Source organism: Sus scrofa, chromosome 3, assembly GCF_054392235.1.
Source record: "Sus scrofa isolate SSC_HxYL_T2T_F1_AM1 chromosome 3, Sscrofa_HxYL_maternal_Yorkshire_Landrace_v2.0, whole genome shotgun sequence".
Classification (NCBI taxonomy): Eukaryota; Metazoa; Chordata; class Mammalia; order Artiodactyla; family Suidae; genus Sus; species Sus scrofa.
In genome coordinates this window covers 85888996-85908928 of record NC_139385.1, presented here as the reverse complement: position 1 = coordinate 85908928, position 19933 = coordinate 85888996, and the positions used below count along the sequence as shown (strand labels likewise).

The 19933-nt window shown below is 40.3% G+C and overlaps 1 long non-coding RNA gene across 1 annotated transcript; it reads left to right on the top strand.

Moving 5' to 3' along the window:
• The first annotated feature begins 4524 nt into the window (after positions 1–4524).
• LOC110259994 (uncharacterized) lies at positions 4525–9299 on the top strand. Its single transcript, XR_014841799.1, has 3 exons — positions 4525–4610; positions 5851–5953; positions 8446–9299. It is a non-coding gene; the product is annotated as an uncharacterized LOC110259994 (long non-coding RNA).
• The last annotated feature ends 10634 nt before the right edge of the window (positions 9300–19933 follow it).

Genomic DNA, 19933 nt, shown 5'->3' with positions numbered 1-19933 from the left:
TCCCCTCATACTATTTGCTTATGGACTTCACCCTGACCTGCAATAAAGCACTTGTCCACAGGTCATCTCTCTCTCAGATCCCTACCTGCTTGGTTGAGCCCACTCTCTCTGGTGGTCCTCTTGTGTGGCGCCCCTGTGTGTAGTGCTGGGCTTACCTCTCCTAGGACTTGAGTGTAGTTAAGTCTCTTTCACTTTCGTATATCTCTTTATGGTGTTATTCTGTGTCTGTACCAGACTTATCAACAAAAACAACAGCAAAAAACCATCTTAAGTGACTCAATAATTCCTACAATACACAAACACTAAATAAATACACAGATCTAGATTTACACCATACCAAAAAATGATGAAACCACTGTAGCACAAGCGTTCAGACTACATAAACTCCAAGGCAGGACAGCTCAGCCTCTGTTCCTACCCTCTCATCTCCCATGTTTGACAGGGACTCTGATAGCTGGTGATGAGGAAGCTTGGGGCTTCTTAAAGGCCACAGCACATGGGCCATGGCATAACTGGTTGGTTTAATAAGGAGCCAGCAGGAACAGGGGCAGTGAAGACTGGAAGGATTTAGATGAGCCTCAGATCTAGTTTTATCTGCCCCTAGAGGCTTTACCTATTTACATTGCCTACAGGCAGACATTTGAATTTGTAACCCTGGTTCTAAAATGTTTTTGCCCTTCAGCCTTGTTAAGGGGTATTTTTGTTTGTAATTCTTGGATTTCTCAATATGTGGCAATATGTTATCTAGTTTTATTCTTTTTCTGTGGCAGTATGTTATCTAGTTTTGTTTTTATTGATTTAATTTATGTTTTTATTACTGCCATATGTTTGACTTTTGTAACATTAATTTGATCCATTTATAGACTGATACAATGGCCGTTGTAGTGAAAACTAGCAACTTTATAACATTTCATAATTACCCTTTCTTTTTAGTGGTTGGAATTCTTATAGTCTCTTAGCAAGTTTGATGATTACAATGCAATATGTTGCACAATACTGTACATTATGTCTCTAAAGCCTATTTACTATTTGTTGCGTCGAGGTAGGCTTAAATACCTCTATTATGCATCCACTTGCTTTCTGAAATACCTCTGACAGAAGCAAAGTGCAGCTCCCTTTCCTGTAGTCGAAGTGAAAAGTACAGATAATAAATGGCAGCACAGGAATTTGGACCTAGATTTATTTTGATCCCAAGGCCCAGGTTCTGTCCAAGACTCTGTGCAGCCCCCCTTGTACCTAAGCACTGGTGAGAACATAGGTGATGGATGGTACTAATAGCCGCCTGTTTGTTGAGAGCTGCCAGGTCCTGCGGTCAGCATTTTAGGTTCTGAAGCACTTCAAAGCTTCAAAGTGGTTGTTTTAAGCTGCTTGGTTGGGGTAATTTTGATGTAGCAATCGATAATTAATGTAATTAATGTTTAATTTGATTCCTTTAACCAGCTCCCCAACCTTATTTATCTTCCATTGCTGCCCAAGAAGCTTATCCAGGGAGAAGAGATGATTCGTGGAGATCAGTGTATTTGTGACCCTATGTGAGCGAGAATTCTCTTTTCTAAAGTTGAAAATGGAAATGATTTTATTCTTCAGTCTCATGCTTGACCAATATGAGTCCCCTCTTAAGAGATGGATCAGTAATTGTTTGGCCACAAAATCAGGTGGCTGAGCCCATGAGGCTGAGGACCATAGCTGAATACAGGAAATCAGTGACCGCCCTGTGAGGTTAAGACAGGCTTCAGGCAGAGTTCCCTTCATGGCTCAGCAGTTAATGAACCCATCTAGGATCCATGAGGATGTAGGTTCTATCCCTGGCCTCACTCAGTGTTTAAGATCCAGTGTTGCCGTGACCTGTGGTGTAGGTCATAGACGTGGATCGGATCTTGTGTTGCTGTGGCTGTGGTATAGGCCAGCAGCTGCAGCTCCAATTAGACTCCTAGCCTGGAAACCTCCATATGCTGCAGGTGCAGCCCTAAAAAGAAAAAAAAAAAAGACAGGTTTCAAGCCATTCCTTTGGTGAATGCACCTGCTTTTCCACACAAACTCCCTCAATGTGGTTACTTGGGCATAAGAGTAGGAGTCCTGAGGAGGTTTAACTCTCATGGGACCTTGAATCTTCAGAGCCCCATGACTCATTACATTCCTGTGGGAAGCTGAATGTATTGAGGCAGTTGTGGTTAAAGGAATGGAATATTTATGGATTTATTAATTACTTATTATTGTATAAAAATCACCCCAAACAGCAAACACATTATATCTCCACTTCTGTGGGTCAGAAACCTGGGCATGGTTTAGCTGGGAGCCTCTGTGTTAGGAATTCTCACAAGACCACAATCAAAATGTTATATGGGGCTGTGTTTATCTCAGGAAAACTGGGAGCATCCATTTCCAAGCCCACTCATGTCTTGTGGCAGGCCTTAAGTCTTCACTGGCTATTGACGGGAGACACCAGTTCCTTGCCCTGTGAGCCTTTCCAAAGGGCAGCTCGCAACATGGCACCTTCCTGGATCTTGGTCAAATGAGAGAGCAAAAGCATGTGCCCAATATGGAGCCACGTCTTTTTTTAACGTAATCTCAGAAGTGACATATCATTACTTTTGCCATATTTTTTTGGTCTTATTTGTATTTTTTATTTATTTATTTTTTAGGGCTGCACCTACGGCATATGGAAGTTCCCAGGCTAGGGGTTGAATCAGAGCTGTAGCCACTGGCCTACACCACAGCCACAGCAACACTACATCCGAGCCATGTCTGTGACCTACACCACAGCTCAGGGCAAGACCGGATCCCCAACCCACTGAGCAAGGCCAGGGATGGAACCCACATGCTCATGGATCCTAGTCGGGTTCATTAACCACTGAGCCATGAAGAGAACTCCACTTTTGCCATATTATATTTATTAGAAGTGAGACATTAGGACTGGCCCATGCTCAAGGGGAGGGGATTACACATGGCATGAATACTAGGAAGCAAGCGTCATTGGGGGTCACTTTAGAAGCTGCCTACTACAACCCTCCTTGTTCTTGTAGAAAATTGTCACGGCTATTCTTGCATATGAACTTTATACTCAGTTTGTCAAATTCAATAAGGAATTCTATTCTGATTTTTTATGGCTTATGAGATTTACTTATTTATTTAAAAAAATTCTTAGAGTTCCTGTCATGGCTTAGTGGAAACAAATCCTACTGGGAACCACGAGGTTATAGGTTCGATCCCTGGCCTCACTCGGTGGGTTAAGTATCCTGATGTGAGCTGTGGTGTAGTTTGCAGGCAAGGCTTGGATCTGGCATTCCCTTGGCTCTGGAGTAGGCTGGCAGCTACAGCTCCGATTGGACCCATAGACTGGGAACCTCCATATGCCGCAGGTGCGGTCCTGAAAAGACAAAAAAATCTTCTTTAGGAAGTTCCCTTATGGTGCAGTGGGTTAAGGATCCAGCTGGTGCAGGTCGAAACTGTGGCAGGATTTGATCACTAACCTAGGAACCCTCCCACCAAAAAAACAAAACAAAACAAAACAAAAACCAACAAAACAAACAAAAACTAAAACCAAACAAACAAACAAAAAAAAAACCCACAAATTTTTTACTGAATGAAAAATTCTTTAAATTCTATCATGCCTAACAATTTTCAAACATGATTTCATATAATCCCATAATAGCTCTTTTTTTCCCCTCTACCCCTATTTTGCCTCTATGCCGTCTCCTCTCCACATGGTAACCATTAGTTTGTTCTCTATATCTATGAGTCTGATTCTTTTTTGTTATATTCACTAATTTGTTGTAGTTTTTAGATTCTACATACAAGTGATATCATACAGTATTTGACCTTATGCTTATTTCACTTAGCATAATGTGCTTCAAGTCCATTCACGCTGATGCAAATGGCAAAATTTCACTCTTTTTTATGGTTGACTAGTATTCTATTTTATATATACCACATCTTCTTTATCCATTCATCTGTTGATGGACATCTAGGTTGCTTCCATACTTTGGCAATTGTAAATAATGCTGTTATGAACATTGGGGTGCATGTATCTTTTCAAAGTGGTATTTTTGTTTCTTTTGGATATATACCCAGGAGTAGAAGTCCTGAGTCGTATGGTAATTCTTTTAATGGGAATGCACAAATTTTATAATTTAATTTTTTGGGAAGGTGCATATTTACAAATTCAGTCTCATCCAAAAATATATTAGCCCCTTTAGAATTATAGTTTTTAAAATAACACCTTGCATATTTCTTGTCACTTTGATTTCTAAGTACTTCATAATTATTTTTGTTTTATGAATGGAATATATTTTCCTTTGCATTTTATAATTGGTTATTGCAATTGCTATGAATAAGAAAACAATCCAAATTTCCTGTGTTGGTCTTTTATTGAATCAATTTAGTGAACTGTCTTACTAGTTTTAACATTTATTTCATCATATTCTGAGATTCTCTAGTTAGATAATGATACCATCTATAAACTATGGAAACTTTGTTTATTCTTTACCAATGTTTGCACTTCATTTGTTTTTCTTGTTGCATTGACAGGTGTTGAATAGTGGGAACTTATAGCCAGATTCCTTATCTTGTTCCTCATTTTAATGGGATTGCTTCTAAGGTTTCACCATGAGGTATGGGACTTGCTGCCAATATAGACAAAAAAGATAACAGAGTTAGAATTTTATTTTGTTCTTTGTCTAGATAATTGTATGGAGGAAGAAATGAAGGAAACACAATAATTCATTTTTTTCTCACATAAAAATCACAGGGTCTTTTTTTTTTCTTTAAAAAAAAAAAAAAAAGCCTAAGCTTAACCTAAGAGCTCTTCAAGAATTGCCTTATGATGAGCAAAGAATAAAGGGATTTCATGACATCAAGTGGGGGAAATAAGACCCAAGACACTCAAAAAGGAAGATAAAAGTGGCACTTGTGTCATAATTTAGAAAATTCAAGGTCCATTTTTAAAATAAGCATTGATAACACACGTGGTATTTATCCAGGAAAGTATTTGGGAAGGCACCACAGCATCTTTTCCAGGGGAGTAAAACACTGAAGACATTTCAAAAGATCATGAAGTTGTTCCAGAGAAGTAAAGCATTAATTCTTTGCTGAGAGGTTAACATTTGGTATATGTGACATGAAGTTTTATTGATAATGGATCTGCTTTTTTCTTTACATTAGGTTTCTGGTTAAGTTTACTTTTATTCATAGTTTATAAAGAATTTTTTAAAGAAAAAGTTTTGAATTTATCAAGTTCTTTAGCATATAGTAAGTATGTTTCTTTACCATTCACTTTTTCATGTAATGAATTACGTAATAGATTTCTAATGTTGAACCATGCCTTATATAAATGGAATAAATCCTGGTCATGAGTCTTCTGCTCTATCCAATTTTACTTATGTTTATTAAAGGATTTTTTTAAGTTTTTGTTCATAAGGGTGATGGGTAAATATTTGGGAGAGATTTCCATCATCTGTTTCTCACAGTTCAATCAGCTTTTTGCATAAATCTGGGTTTGTTACCTTTTACAGGAGACCTTTAACTACTTTTTCATTTATCTATGATTGCTATGATTTCTACCTCTTCTTGAGTCAATTTTTGTAATTTCCAAAAAATGATTCACTTCATCAAAGTTATAAAACTTTACTTTCATATTTTAAAAAAATCCTATATGACCATATTTACTCCCTCTTCTGATTGCTAAAGCTGTACTCCACCATTGATCTGTTTATTTTCTTCAGTGATTTCATACCTTGGAAATTTTGTTTTGGTAACGGTGAATGAGGTTTATGGGTGATTTGAATGTGTATGATTGCTGTTTTTTGTTTTCCTAGCATTAACTGGTTAATTCCTTCATTCTATTTACTTTAGCTGCCTCCCCAAACCACTGACCACCAAAAATGCAGAACAGAATAGGAAAAATGTTCTCACATCCAGACACCTGGATTCTCATCCTGGTTCCAGAATTTACAAGGTTCGTAAGCCTAAGGCTCAAACACATACCATGTCATGAGCAACCCCTCCTCTCAAAGTGAGAATTATTAAAATAAGGGCTAGTGGCCCAAGGTGGGAAGAGTAGGCCATAATCATGTTTGGCCTCTAGTCTTCCCACGGTTCAAGGAGCAGAAGTATAAAAAGCGCCATTATGGACTGAATTGTGTACCCTCTAAATTCATATGCTGAAGTTCTAATTCCCAGTACCACAGAATACCACAGGACTGGAAACAGGGTCATTGCAGATGTAGTAAGTTAAGATGCAGTGATACTGGAGGAGAGTGGGCCCCTGATCCAATATGACCAGTGTCCTTATTAAAATGTTTCATGCTTATGAAAACCTTTGGGCACAGGGGGAATGCCATTTGATGATGAAGGGAGAAACTGAGCTGATGCTTCTACAATGTCACAAGTTGCCAGCAAACCACCAGAAATGGAGAGAGACATGGGTTAGTTTCTTCCTTACAGCTCTCAGCAGGGACCAACTTTACCCCTTGATCTCAGACTCCAAACTTCCAAAATTGCAGGATAATCACTTTCTGTCTTTTAAGCCACTCAGTTTGTGGTGTTTTGTTATATCAGCCCTAGCAAACTAACACCAGATGGGCTCTCAGGGAGTATCTCTAGGTACCCCAGCATTTCATGATGTTTGTCTTTGTAAACCATTACAGGCTGTATTAGCTTTTGCAGCAATAATGGTGCATTACTAAGTGCCTCAAGGCTTAGTAGGATAAATCTCAAACATTTATTTTTCACTCATGGATCTGTGGTTGTTTCTGCTTAGTGCTGATGTGCTATGCTGGACTTGATCCTGTGAAAGATCCAGGTCACTCTGTCCTCTAGTTTGGGGACCAAGACTGAATGAGCAGCCACTTTTGAGACATGTTATTACAAGTGGAAGGCAGGAGTCCAGAAAGTTGAGTCAAACCATCCAAGTGGTCATACTGAGTCTGTTCACTCATGTTCCATTGGCCAAAGCAAGTCAGAACATGAAGCCCAAAGTCAGCTGAGAAGGTCCAGGACTTGTAGCTGATGGAGTCATCAAAGTATACTCTACCTGTAGACAAGTACAAACAAATAATTACTAACAAATAATACAATCTACTGCATGGCCCCTAAGGCTTAAAAGAATCATATTTGTTTCACTGTACACACACTCACATAATCACATTTGTATTCATTAAAATCTAGCAGAAGTCTTCTGAACTGCTCCATTGCTTTGATAGATTTTCCTGAATGTTCTCCCCACTACTGTCTCCCTTTTCTCCTTTTAAGACTTGCATTTCCTGGCATGGGGCTCTGCATACATCAAGCAGTCAATAAATATTTGTTAAATTTAGCCTTTTCTTCTTGATGTGACTTGTAAAAAGTTAGCCTTTCAAAGAGCCGGCATTCAAAAAAGATGACTGAATTGAATTGAGGACAGGAAAAAGAACAGCCTTTTGAATATAGCTGTTGACAGAGACCCCAGACAACCTTGTTGGATTCAAGGATGACAAACAAGAAAACAGAATGCCATCCTGATGAGATTTTCTGATGTCTTTAAGGGCTAATAACTTAGCCTCAATTAATTAAAGTCTATTTTTTTTAGTCAATAAATTTCGTTTGAGCTTAATTAGTGCTCTCAAAATTTTATTTGGTATCTTTGCTAAAAATTACAAGAAAATCAAAGCACTTTTTTATTATCTTGCTAACCAGATCTTCCAGTGGGTGAATTCCAGGCATGTTTATAATGAAAATGTTCCTCCAGTGATTCTCATGCACAACTCATATTAAAAAATCATGCTTAAAGGAGTAACAGAACGACACTTCAGGAAGCCTCTTAATCCCCCCAAAATACCTGAGAGTTGGGAGGCCAGGTCCAGTCCTATTCTTCTCGAAATCGTTACTTCTTTTGCCCCCAAAGAATGGAAAGAACATACAATTCAGATTCTGGAAATAGGAGTTTGCATTCTGGCCCTGTCATTTACTCCCTGTGTGATTTCAAGGCATTGTCCCCCCTCCCCCTTTTTCCATGTAAAATTGAACTAATTTTAAGATTTACCTCCTAGAGTTGTGAGGATTAAGTAAATAATGTAATCACAGTGTTGGCACATAATAAGTGCGCAGAGAACACTTGCTCCCTTCCTTCCCAGAGGGTGACCAGGTCATGGAGGAAGAGAATACTGGAGAAAAACCTGGATTCTCCCCTTGGGAATCAGTCTTCCCCATTTCCGGAAAGCAATTGTGCACCTCATGTGAAGATGCTGTGTATGGGTGAAATATTGACTGTGAAGGCTCTTGGTTGTTTCTTTTGGTTTATTTTTATTTTTTAATTTGAAAAGTCTGTGGGGCAGGGAGTATGAAACTGAATGAGTAAAAGACTACAGGGGTTTCAAAAAAATCTACTAACTGCTTTTGATGAAGTTTTTTCCTATTGATTACTCAAATTACTGACTTTTTTCTTTTTCTTCTTCTGTTTTTTCTTTTTAGGGGTACACCCTCAGCATATGGAAGTTCCCAGGCTGGGGGTCAAATCAGAGTCGTCAGCCTGCACCACAGCCACAGAAACGCCAGATTCGAGCCACATCAGTGACCTACACCACAGCTCACAGCAACGCTGGATCCCCGACCCACTGAGCGAGGCCAGGGATTGAACCCACATCCTTATGGATACTAGTCAGATTTGCTTCTGCTGCGCCACAAAGGGAACTCCTCAAATTACTGACTTTTGACCTTCCCACAAAGGTCCCACAGAGCAGGTTTTTGTGCCCCAGGAAAATGCTAGTCCAATGGCCATGCCCAGTGACTAAATCCTGATCCCAGGCTCTGGATAGGACTTGGCATGTGTGGTAGAACTTAAATGTTCATTTTCCTAGAAGTGAAGTTACAGGGAAGGAAGAAACTGATAGTTTAATGTTTTGATATTTCTGCTGTAGCTGGGGACAGAGATACTTTAAAACACTTGAAGGGAGTTGAATAAATTTGGCCCCTAGCTGGAGGACTTTGGTGCAGTCATTTGCTATCTCCTCTGAGGCAGTTACTAGAATAAGAATTAAAATACAGCTAAAGATGGAGACCCTCCCCGCCCCCCCACCTGGAGAAACAGGAGTGTGAGGGTGGTGGGTATAGAGCTGGGGGCAGCAATAATATAATGTTGCATACGGTTGTGCATCTACGCATTTTACTGCGGGTACCCATTGTATTTTCATCATCCCCAAAGAAACTCTTGGAGCCATTAAGCAGTCACTCCCCATTCTCACTACCACTCCTCTTTCTGTCTCTATGCATACCTATTTTGGATATTTCATGAAAACAGAATTATACAATATGTTGCTTTTTGTGTCTAGCCTCTTTCACTCAGCATAATGTTTTTACGACGTTCCATGTTGTAGCATGTATTTCTTTTGCAGCAAGAGAAATTATTTCATTTCTGTTTATGACTTACTAATACTCCACTGAAAGGAGATATCATTTGTTATCCTTTCATCAGTTCATGAACATTTGGATGTTTCTGGCTATTATGAATAATGCCATGAACATTCATGTACTAATTAATTAATGAACATGTATTTTCAGTTCTCATGGGTATATGCTGTATTAGCCAGCCTAAAGGTGCATTCCTAAATAAGGCCTTTGGAATTTGATAGGGTTCACATTGAATCTATAGACTGCTTTGGGGAGTATCTTAATAATACAGTCTTCCAATGTATTAACATGGGACATCTTTCCACTTATTTAGGTCTTAGGCTTTTTCTTACACTTGTACAGAGTCACAAGACCAGAAATGGGCTTTCTCTGCTCTTTCTTGAGCAGGTACACAGCTCTGAGCATGCATGTAGCCTTCTATATTCCCAGAAATATGTAGGAGATTTTCAAAGCTCCTCATTCCCCATTCTTTATTTTCAAGCTTTGAGGTTAGTATATAGTTTCGTTTAACTGTTATCCATTGCTTCAGGCAACAATGACTAAAGCATTTTCCTATAATTATTTTTGACAAATGTCCCTTAAGTGGTGGTTTTACTACGAGGTGAGTTTAGACTCAAGAGCGATGAAGATAAGCCTTTTAAGCAGTCTTCCAGGGAGTCACTAGTAGGTCAAATAACTACAATTCTTGGTGAATAAGGCCTGTTCTGGTCTCTGTGGTATTGAGCATGTGGACTGTTATTTTCAAGGCTGCCACTGAGCCGGAAAGTGGAGGCTTGAGCTAGGGTAAGTTAAAACACCACAAAGCTCATTGTTCTTACATAGATTTAGCTGTTTTTCTTGAATAAGTGCTTTCCCTGTTACTGCCAGTCTTTAGTTAATTTCCAGAGTTCCTGCAGAGCTGATTCTTATAGTTTTGGGCATTTTTTCTCATTGCTTTCATGGAACAACATCCTTTTGGAGTCCCTTAGTCTGCTACTTTGCTGAAATCCTATATGATGTTGAATAACCACACCAGTACTGGTCATTTTCAGATATAACACAGTATTTCAAGCAATTTCACCTCCATTTCTCCCTTTCATTCTTATAAAAAAAACTTGACATTTCGAAGTTGATGTGCCTTTTATAGATGAGGAATTTGAGGTGTCATGCATGCTCTGTCTTCCGTGTCTTCCCAGCTCATCTGTCATATCATTATAATTGTGATTAACCTGTTTTCATAGGTAGACCATGAACTGCAAGACAGAGAAGATAATGCTATTTGTGCTATTGGCATAATTCTTAGAACAAGGTACAGGAGTTCCCGTTGTGGCTCAGTGGTAACAAATCCGACTAGTATCCATGAGGATATGGGTTCAGTCCCTGGCCTTGCTCAGTGGGTTAAGAATCTGGCATTACCATGAGCTGTGGGGTAGGTCCCAGACATGGCTTGGATCCTGTGTTGCTGTGGCTGTGGTATGGGCACACAGCTGCAGGTCTGATTTGACCTTAGCCTGGGAACTTCCATATGGTGTGGGTGTGGCCCTAAAAAGACAAAACAAAAAACAGAAAAACAAAAACCAAGGTACTTATTTTTGGAATTTTTTTTCTTTTTTATCTGTTTTCTTTTTGCACATCCCCCCACCCCCCCAAACTGTCTGGAATTTTTTTTTAATGAATAATGAATGAAGTTTAGCATATGAGACCTCTTTCCTGATGAAAAGATTCACAAAATCCTCTAGTGCTAGACCTGGAAGTGTCCTCAGGGTCTACATAGAGATGGAAGGATGATCTAGTACACAGCTTCCTGCCTTCTTTTTTTTTTTTTTTTTTTTTTGTCTTTTTAGGGCCACACTAGTGGCATATGGAGGTTCTCAGGCTAGAGGTTGAATCAGAGCTCTAGCTGCTAGCCTACACCACAACCACAGCAATTAGGGATCCAAGCCATGTCTGTGGCCTACATCACAGCTCATGGCAATGCCAGATCCTTAATCCACTGAGCGAGGCCAGGAATGGAACCTACCTCCTCATGGATCCTAGTCAGATTCATTTCCACTGAGCCACAATGGGAACTCCACAGCTTCCTTAATGTTTCAACAAAACCAACTCCACAATAGTTTTTTTCCCTTCATGTTCATTTAACAAGAATTAATTAAGCTCCCACTCTGTCTCAGACCTTGTAATAGTAGCAAAGAACTTAGAAATCAATAAAACAGGAGTTTCTGCAGTGGCACAGTGGATTATGAATCTGACTGCAGTGGCTCAGGTCACTGCAGAAGTGTGGGTTTGATCCCTAGCCTGGTCCATCGAGTTAAAGTATCCAATGTTGCTGCAGCTGCAGTGTAGGTCACAGATGCAGCTTGGAGTAAATCCCTGGTCTGGGAACGTCCATATGCTGTGGGTGTGGCCATAAAATTTTTTTTTTCAGAAAAAGAAATTAATAAGACAAAGTCCTTGCCATGACATTTACATTTGTGAGACAAAGAATGAGTATATAACTTATGGAATTGAATGCAAGAAAAAGAGAAAGAAAGAAAGAAAGAAAGAAAGAAAGAAAGAAAGAAAGAAAGAAAGAAAGAAAGAAAGAAAGAAAGAAAGAAAGAAAGAAAAAAAAGAAAGACAGACAGACAGACAGACATAGCAGGATAGGGCAAGAGGGCACTGGAAGACACTAAATTATTTTAAATAAGGTTCCCAGGGTTGTCTTTTCTGAGGTGATTCTCCCTCCCCCCCATTTTTGGCTGCCCCATGACATACGGAGTTCCTGGCCAGGGATCAGATCTGAGCTGCAATTGCAACCTAAGCCACAGCTGTGGCAATGCCACATCCTCAACCCATTGTGCCGGGCCAGGGATTGAACCTGCATCCCAGCACCGATTCCACTGTGCCACAGAGGGAACTCCCTAAGGTGACATTTGAGCAAAGATATGAGAGAATGAAGGATTGGGCCATGTGTGAATGTAGGGGCAGTGCTACAAGCAAAGGAGCAGCAAGTGCTAACACCCTGAGGTGGGAGAGGTGTTAGCCTCATCCAGGAGGAATGAGAAGGCCACAGTGGTAGGCGTGGGCTGAGCAAGGGCACGGTACTGTATGAGAGAATCTGAGATCAGCCAGGTCAGCTCAGGGGCTTCCATGGTAGATGTTCTTTAAATAAATAGTTCCATGGCTAAAGAAAAAACTTTATACTCAATTTTATATTATAATTTGTGATTAGGTATTTACATCTTTAGGTAAACTTTTAAAAAATTAAAGCATAGTTAATTTACAATGTTGTGTTAGTTTCACATGTACAGCTAAGTGATTTGTGTGTGTGTGTGTGTGTGTGTGTGTATGCTTTTTTCAGATTCTTTGCCATTGTAGATTAACACAAGATACTGAACATAGTTTCCCATGCTATACAGTGCATCCTTGTTATTTATCTATTTTATGTTTAGTAGTGTGTATCTGTTAATCCCAAACTCCTACTTTATCTCTCTACCCTCCTCCCCCATCTACTCTTCCATCTTTTCCTGTTTTCTTTCCTTCCTTCCTCCCTCCCTTCTTTTCTTTTCTCTTGTTTTCTTTTCTTTCCTTTTCTTTCTTATTTTTCTTTCTTTTTTTGTTTGTGTTCTACACCCACAAAGGTGTCTGGACCATATTTTCTTTGCCTGTGATAAACATAGAACCTGGCACATGAAGGGTACTCAAATGATATTTCTGAATGAGTGAGGAAGTTGAGACCCAGAAAGGTAAAGAAGCATGTTCAAGGCCACATAGCTAGTTAGCTGCAGAACCAGAGCCAGACCTATACTCAGTTCAGTTTCCGCTACTTTGCCACATCAATACCATGGAATCAAAAACAGATTCAAAGAATTTTGCAGTCAGCATGACTTGCTATTTCTTATGACTGACTCCAAGTATCGTCTAGTCACACAATCACACAGCTAAGTCGTTAACAGAAGAATACTTGTTGTTTCATTGAGTCAGATGAAAGCTATCATGGTGACAGTCACCATCAAAGATACAACCATGTTTTAAAGACCCAAAGGGCATGTTTTGGGAGGTGGGGTAAAGGGCCTGGACCAGGTCAGGGGAGGGTGGCTTAGTTGCAAACCTTCCTTAATGAGGGGAAGAGAGAGAAAGGAAAAATAGCATCAAGAAATAGCATCTCTATAGAAAAGGCAATATTCTCTACTTTTCAAATGCAGAGGCCAGAAAGCAGGCAGAATCAGAACACTTATTGTTAAAATGACCCATAATGCTTTGGAGAACAATAATGCGACTGGCCAAGGCTTGAAGTGCCTCTTTCAGCATCAGCACAGGAGGCCAGCAGTGTCTGCACATGATGTGCAGTAAATTCAGGCAGACCCAGAGCCTGAAATGGATCTGGAAAACAAGAATGCATGTGCCAAGACTGGTGTCTCCATCCACCCTCCAGCTCTGAATGGAATCCTGCAGCAGTTCCAACTGCCACCCAAGATAAATACAGAGATGAACTTTCATCATAGGCATGGCAAGCCAGAGACTCCCAAAGAGAAGTCACCAAATGGATGGGAAATCTGGACAGAAGGTGGCAACTGCTATAGTCAGGCCAGCCCAGGTCTCCAAGTATTACTGAAGATTCCACCAGTTCATAGCTTGTGCTGTTGCTGCACTTCAAACAGGAGCAAATGGAGTGGTTGGACATAAGTAGCCTTGCCCAGACTCCCTGTCCAGTGGACTTCATGGATGGAATACCAGAGGCTCAGCACACAAAGGCTGCTCTTGTTCACCCATGCTGGAAGATCCTGAAGTTTAAGTAACAGAACGAGGTCATTCAAACAGCCAGAGGACAGCATTGATGAATAGTTGAAGCTTGCCTGCAGTGCCAATGAGCTGCAGGCCACCCACATCAAGCAGGTCTTAGAAGAACCAGAAATCTATTCATATCATCTTCTAGCTACAAAGAAACTTAAGCACTACCACTGGAAGTTTTGGGAGGTGGAGCAAGGTGGGATCCATGGCAAACACAAGCCATCTTTACTGCCATGCTGCAGGGTCTGAAGGGTGTGGAAGTGAGGGTGGCTTCAGTGAGAGTGTGGCTGACTTGTCAAAGGTGGACTTTCCAGCCTCTCCCAGCAGCCACTCAGGGCGGACCAGGGTCTCAAAGCCCAAAGAGATCATCTGATTAGTTGGGAACAAATTTGGCAGTGTGGAAATCTCTCTAACCTGATGCCACAGGAATCATGTAATTTTGTTTTTTATATTTATTTATTTATTGGCCACCCTGCGGCATACGGAGTTTTCAGACCAGGGATATGATCTGAGCTGCAGCTATGACCTATGCCGCAGCTTCGGCAATGCCAGATCCTTTAACCCACTGTGCCAGGCCAGGGATCAAACCTGCATCCTGCTGCTGCAGAGACACTACCAATCCCATTGTGCCATGGTGGGACCTCCAGATATCACGTAATTTTAGATCTTGAAGGAAACTTAGAGGTTCTTAGAGATGATGACAAAGCCAAATCCCAGAGAAGGTAGGCAAGCTGTACTCGAACCCAGCATGTTAGCCCGCTAACCTAGTCCTGGAGCCTCTTTACCCAACTGAATGTAGAATGAAGGAATACAAAGTTGGATGCAAAAGATCATCAGCTGGCATGCTGAACTGATAAAGCAAAGATTCTATGGACAAGAGATCGATCCCGTAGACAGACCCTGGGCCACTGCCAGCATTTAGTATGTCTAGAGGCACTCCTTCCCCTGGGTGGACTCAGGCCACAGGAAGGCCATCGGTTTGGTATGAGGTGCATGGGCAGGGCTTTAACTTCCATGTGCCTCATGTAGGCTACACCCTGTAGAGTCTTACCAAGCAGCCTGGCACACTGGGGGGCTATCACATAAAAGCCCATGATGTGGGAGGATAATGCAGTGAGCCAGGAAGCTGACTTATTCTCTAGTTTCTGGGGTTTGAAGAAATCTCTACCTCACACTCTTCCCCCAGTCACTATCTAGTTCCTAAAATTCTACTGGAGAAGGCCAATCCTGAGGCTCACAGCTTTATCTCCATAATAAATGGAAAACATCCTTTCTAACACACCCAATAATATCCAGTTTTTAGAGGTGATGTGTGCGGGCACAGTTTGTAATAGTGAAAAACTGGAAACAACATAAATATCTATCAGGAGAGGATTATATCAAGAAATTGTGGGAGTTCCCATTGTGCCTCAGCAGGTTACAAACCCGTCTAGTATCCACGAGAATGCAGGTTCCATCCCTGACCTCACTGTGGGTTGGGGATCTGGCATTGCCGTGGGGTTGGGGGTTCGATCCCTGGCCTCGCTCAGTGGGTTAAGGATCCAGTGTTGCCCTGAGCTGTGGTGTAGTTTGCAGACATGGCTCAGATCCTGCGTTGCTGTGGCTGTGGTGTAGGCTGGCAGTTGCAGCTCCGATTTGACCCGTAGCCTAGGAATTTCCATATGCTGTGGGTGTTGCACTAAAAAGAAAAAAAAAAAAAAGTGGGATATCCATCCAATGGAACATAATACAGCATATAAAAAAGATGGGGTGAATCAATTATGTATGTAATGGCACATATTGATAAGTGAAGAAAGCAATTGCAGAACAGAAGATATATCGTTGTCTAATAGAAGTATATATGCATAATCTCCCTGATTTGGTCTTGCCCATTAGGACGGAGTTCGAAATGAGGTCATGTTCCCTGTACAATTCAGAGTCGATATCTCTGTGCCTACATGTCAGCCCCTTATGAGAATTTCCTTGTCTTTCCAGTACCCTCCAGGAACAAGCCCAAGAACCCCCAGGCTACATTTGTATCCAAAGCCTAGTTCTGTGTGCTCTTGTCTCACTAATGGAGTCAGAAGTCAGATGTGCCCCCTTGAGGCTGGACGACTCCACACCATTACCTGACCTGGTTCCTCCAGGCTGTGTAGTTGAGCTCTGTGACTGTCACGATTTAAATCAGAAAATGCAGAAATTCTCACCAGAAGCCTTTCCTCCTTGCTGTAGCCTCCAATATCAGAACGCACCTCTCCCCTGTATCGGGTGTCTATGGCCTGTTCTAGATGCTTTCCTGGCTAGAGGGGGCACTGAGTCCTGCTGCCTAGAACCTGGGGCTCCAGCCTTTTTTCCCAGCCACCTCCATCATCGGTCAGAAAAGCTGAAAAAGGGTCTGGCTGCACAACCACCTTGGTTCTCCAAGACCAGGACAGTTCACTTCCACCACTGGAACTTCCATATGGCCTCTCTGTGCCTCCTGCCACCTGCTCCAAGAAGCCCCATCCTCCTACAAACCCAAGGGCCACCCATTCTGCCTGACTGGGACAGGGGTGCAGAATAGCTGCATTATCATCTTTTCATCATGGGTTCCAGGAGACCATCTCCCCAGGGGGAATTGTCTGAGCTTGGAATTCTACCAAAGCACAGATTGTTCAGTCTTCTTCCTGGTTTCTTTGATACAGATACAGAGAGTCTTCCAACAAACCATGTCCACTGGTAGAATGTTACACCAATGTTCTGGCACTGAGGTGGGTATTTTGAACATTTGTGACTTTATAGTCTATCCTCTCTATTTGCGTATTTAAAATATACATTAACATATACTAGTATCACATTAATAAGTTCTGTATAAGACTATTTAAGATACTTTCTTCTTAGGAAAATACCTATGCCAAACTGTTAATAATGGGATTAGGGATAAAGGTAAGTGTGAGAATTTGCATTTTCTATACTTAATATATGAAGTATTGAAATATTTTTTTACAGCAGCACATGTTATTTGGTAATCACAGACAAAATGTAAGAACATTGAAAATATATACTTAATACACTATTCCTAATTAAACATTATATATACATAAATATAAATATATATATGCATATTATATATACACACACATATGTATATCCTTATTCCTAAGAATAGTATTTAATGTGGGGAGAGAATGAGACAGAGTACAAGCAGATGCAAGTGAGCATGGACTCTGGAAATGCACCTGAGCATGGATGAGGTGACATCATCAGCAGGTAAAAACTGATGAGGCAAAGGGCTGCCATACAATGTGGCATTCCATCTGTGCAGCTTCGCCTCTTCTCAAATCCTTCCTTCTAAGTGATGGCTTCTGCTCTACTTACCTCAATTACAGAAGGTTCTGGTCCTTTGTCTCAATATTCCTACTCCTTTCGCTCCCGGCCCCCTTTAGGTTAATTAACATGGAGAGCAGTTTCATTAGATGAGCTATATCACTATAGTCTGGCTTTTGGCCAGTGATGAAAGTGCTTCCAGGGGTTTGTCACATATATCGTTTGTCTTACACCCCTCACCACACCCCCCGCCCGCCGACACATACGCCTTGATAAGGATCTGAGTATAAGACACCTCTGTAACTTATTCAATAAAGCATGCAAAAGATTAATTATTCACTTTAACGTGTAATTTGAGTCCAACCTTCTCTTGTGCATTTCTCTACAAGCACAAGGAGCACAGAGCTCTGACACTTGACTTGATTTAGAAAAATGCCATCTTCTTGGCCCTGTGCCTGTGACTGTTCTTCTGGCTGCAATTCAAGCAAATGTCAGGCAGATCAAAAATCAGAAGAGAGAAAGAGGGAAAAATGGTTGTGTGAAATCAACTGGTCAACTCACATTTATTATAAAGCAACTCTGTGAAGAATTTAGTAAAGCCTGAAGGATCAGAGAAAGCTTAAGATATTCCCAAAGTGAGAGTGTTTCTTTGAATTCGTAAATTAAGCTACTGATACACTTTCCATTTTTACTGTTTGTGATCCTGGCTAATTTGATAGGCAAAATTGTGTCTTGTTTTTAGATGAAATTTCTTTGATTACTGGCAAAGGTAATCATGTACTTTAAAGTACATTTTTACTGTTATTTGCATTTTTTTGGATATCTTGCCCATTATTCTTTCAAGGTACTAGCTTTTTCCTTATTACAATGTAATAGTACTTCATATATTAAGGATCTTGACCTTTTCTGTGCAATATTTGTCATATATATTTTCCGAGTTTGACATTTATCTTTTAGTTTAGTTTACGGTTTTTCTGACTTCGAAATGTTTTAAACCTTAATGTAGAAAAATCTATCCATCGCCTTTGGGACCATCTATTACCTTTTTGTTTTTGGCTTAGTAAAGCCTTCACCACTCGGAAACCTCACGAATCTCATCCATTTTTATTAATGTTTTCTTTCAGTTTTTAATTCTTTGAAATTAACTCTTTAATCCTTCCTTACTGCATTTTGGAATACAGTGCAAAATAATTAATGATCTAAATTAATGATTTTCCCTAATAGTTGAATCTCCTGTCTGTTGTAATCAATTAATTCACCCTTTTCTCGTCTGTGAAATTTAAAGCATTATACGTGTAGTATAGCTTTATTTTAAAAAATCAGAAACTACAAATAATCGAAAGGAGGGGGAAAGCACTTGTATTTTCTTTCCACTCTGCCTTGAGTGTTTTGCTGAGTGGAAAGAAAATACAAATGCACTTCCCTTTCAGATATTTTCTTCTATAGGTGTTTGCATACATTTCTCCTCCAGATGGAATCATACTGCAATATGGTTTTGTAACCTGATGTTTTTCTCTTCAGTCATATATCATGACTATCTTGCCATATCAATCAAAATACTTTTACAGCACTATATCCTAATAACTTTTCATTGAAATATACTGCACAATCAGAAATGTGTACGTTTCATAAGTGCACAGCCAGATGAGTTTTTATTAATCAACTGAACTCACCCATGTAACCAGTTATCAGACCAAAAAAAAGAATATTTCTATCTCCCCTCAAACCCTCCAAATAGTTCTTTACTCTGATCTCTCTTCCCCAAGGGTAACCACTGTCCTTCTGTCCCTACTTCTAACAGTGCAGATTGATTTCACAGTCCCATTTTTTAATAGCTACATAGTATTTCATCATTCATAAATGTATCACAAGCAAGTATAGCTATGGGTTAAATTGCATCCTTGCAAAAGATATGTTGAAATCCTAACTTCCCAGTACCTGAGAATGCAACTTTATTTGGAAATAGAGGTCTTGCAGATGTAATCAAGTTAGGATGACATCATTTGGGTGAGCCTTAATCCCATATGTCTGGTGTCCTTATAAGAGGAAATGCCATATGAAGACAGAGAAACATGGGAGGAAAGCTATGTGATGAGAGTCAGAGACTAGAGTGATGCAGCTGCAAGCCAAGAACACCAGGGATGGTCAGTCACCACCTGAGGCTAGGAAGAGGCAAGGAAGGACTCTACTGAGAGGTTCAGAGGGACCATGGCCCTGCTGACACCATGATTTCAGACTTTAGCCTCCAGAACTATGAGAGAATAAATGTTCATTGCTTTAAGCCACCTAGTTTGTGGCTGTCTATTCTGGCAGCCTTAGAAAGCTAGTCAATTATGATGGAACACATAGTGTGAGAAAAAAGAATGTATACATGTATGTGTAACTGGGTCACCATGCTGTGCAGTAGAAAAAAATATATATATAAAGAAATAAAAAAAGTAATCTAATGGATAATCCAGTTTTGATGGACTAGGGGGGTGTCTTCTAACATTTTATTATTTATATAGTGTTATAAATA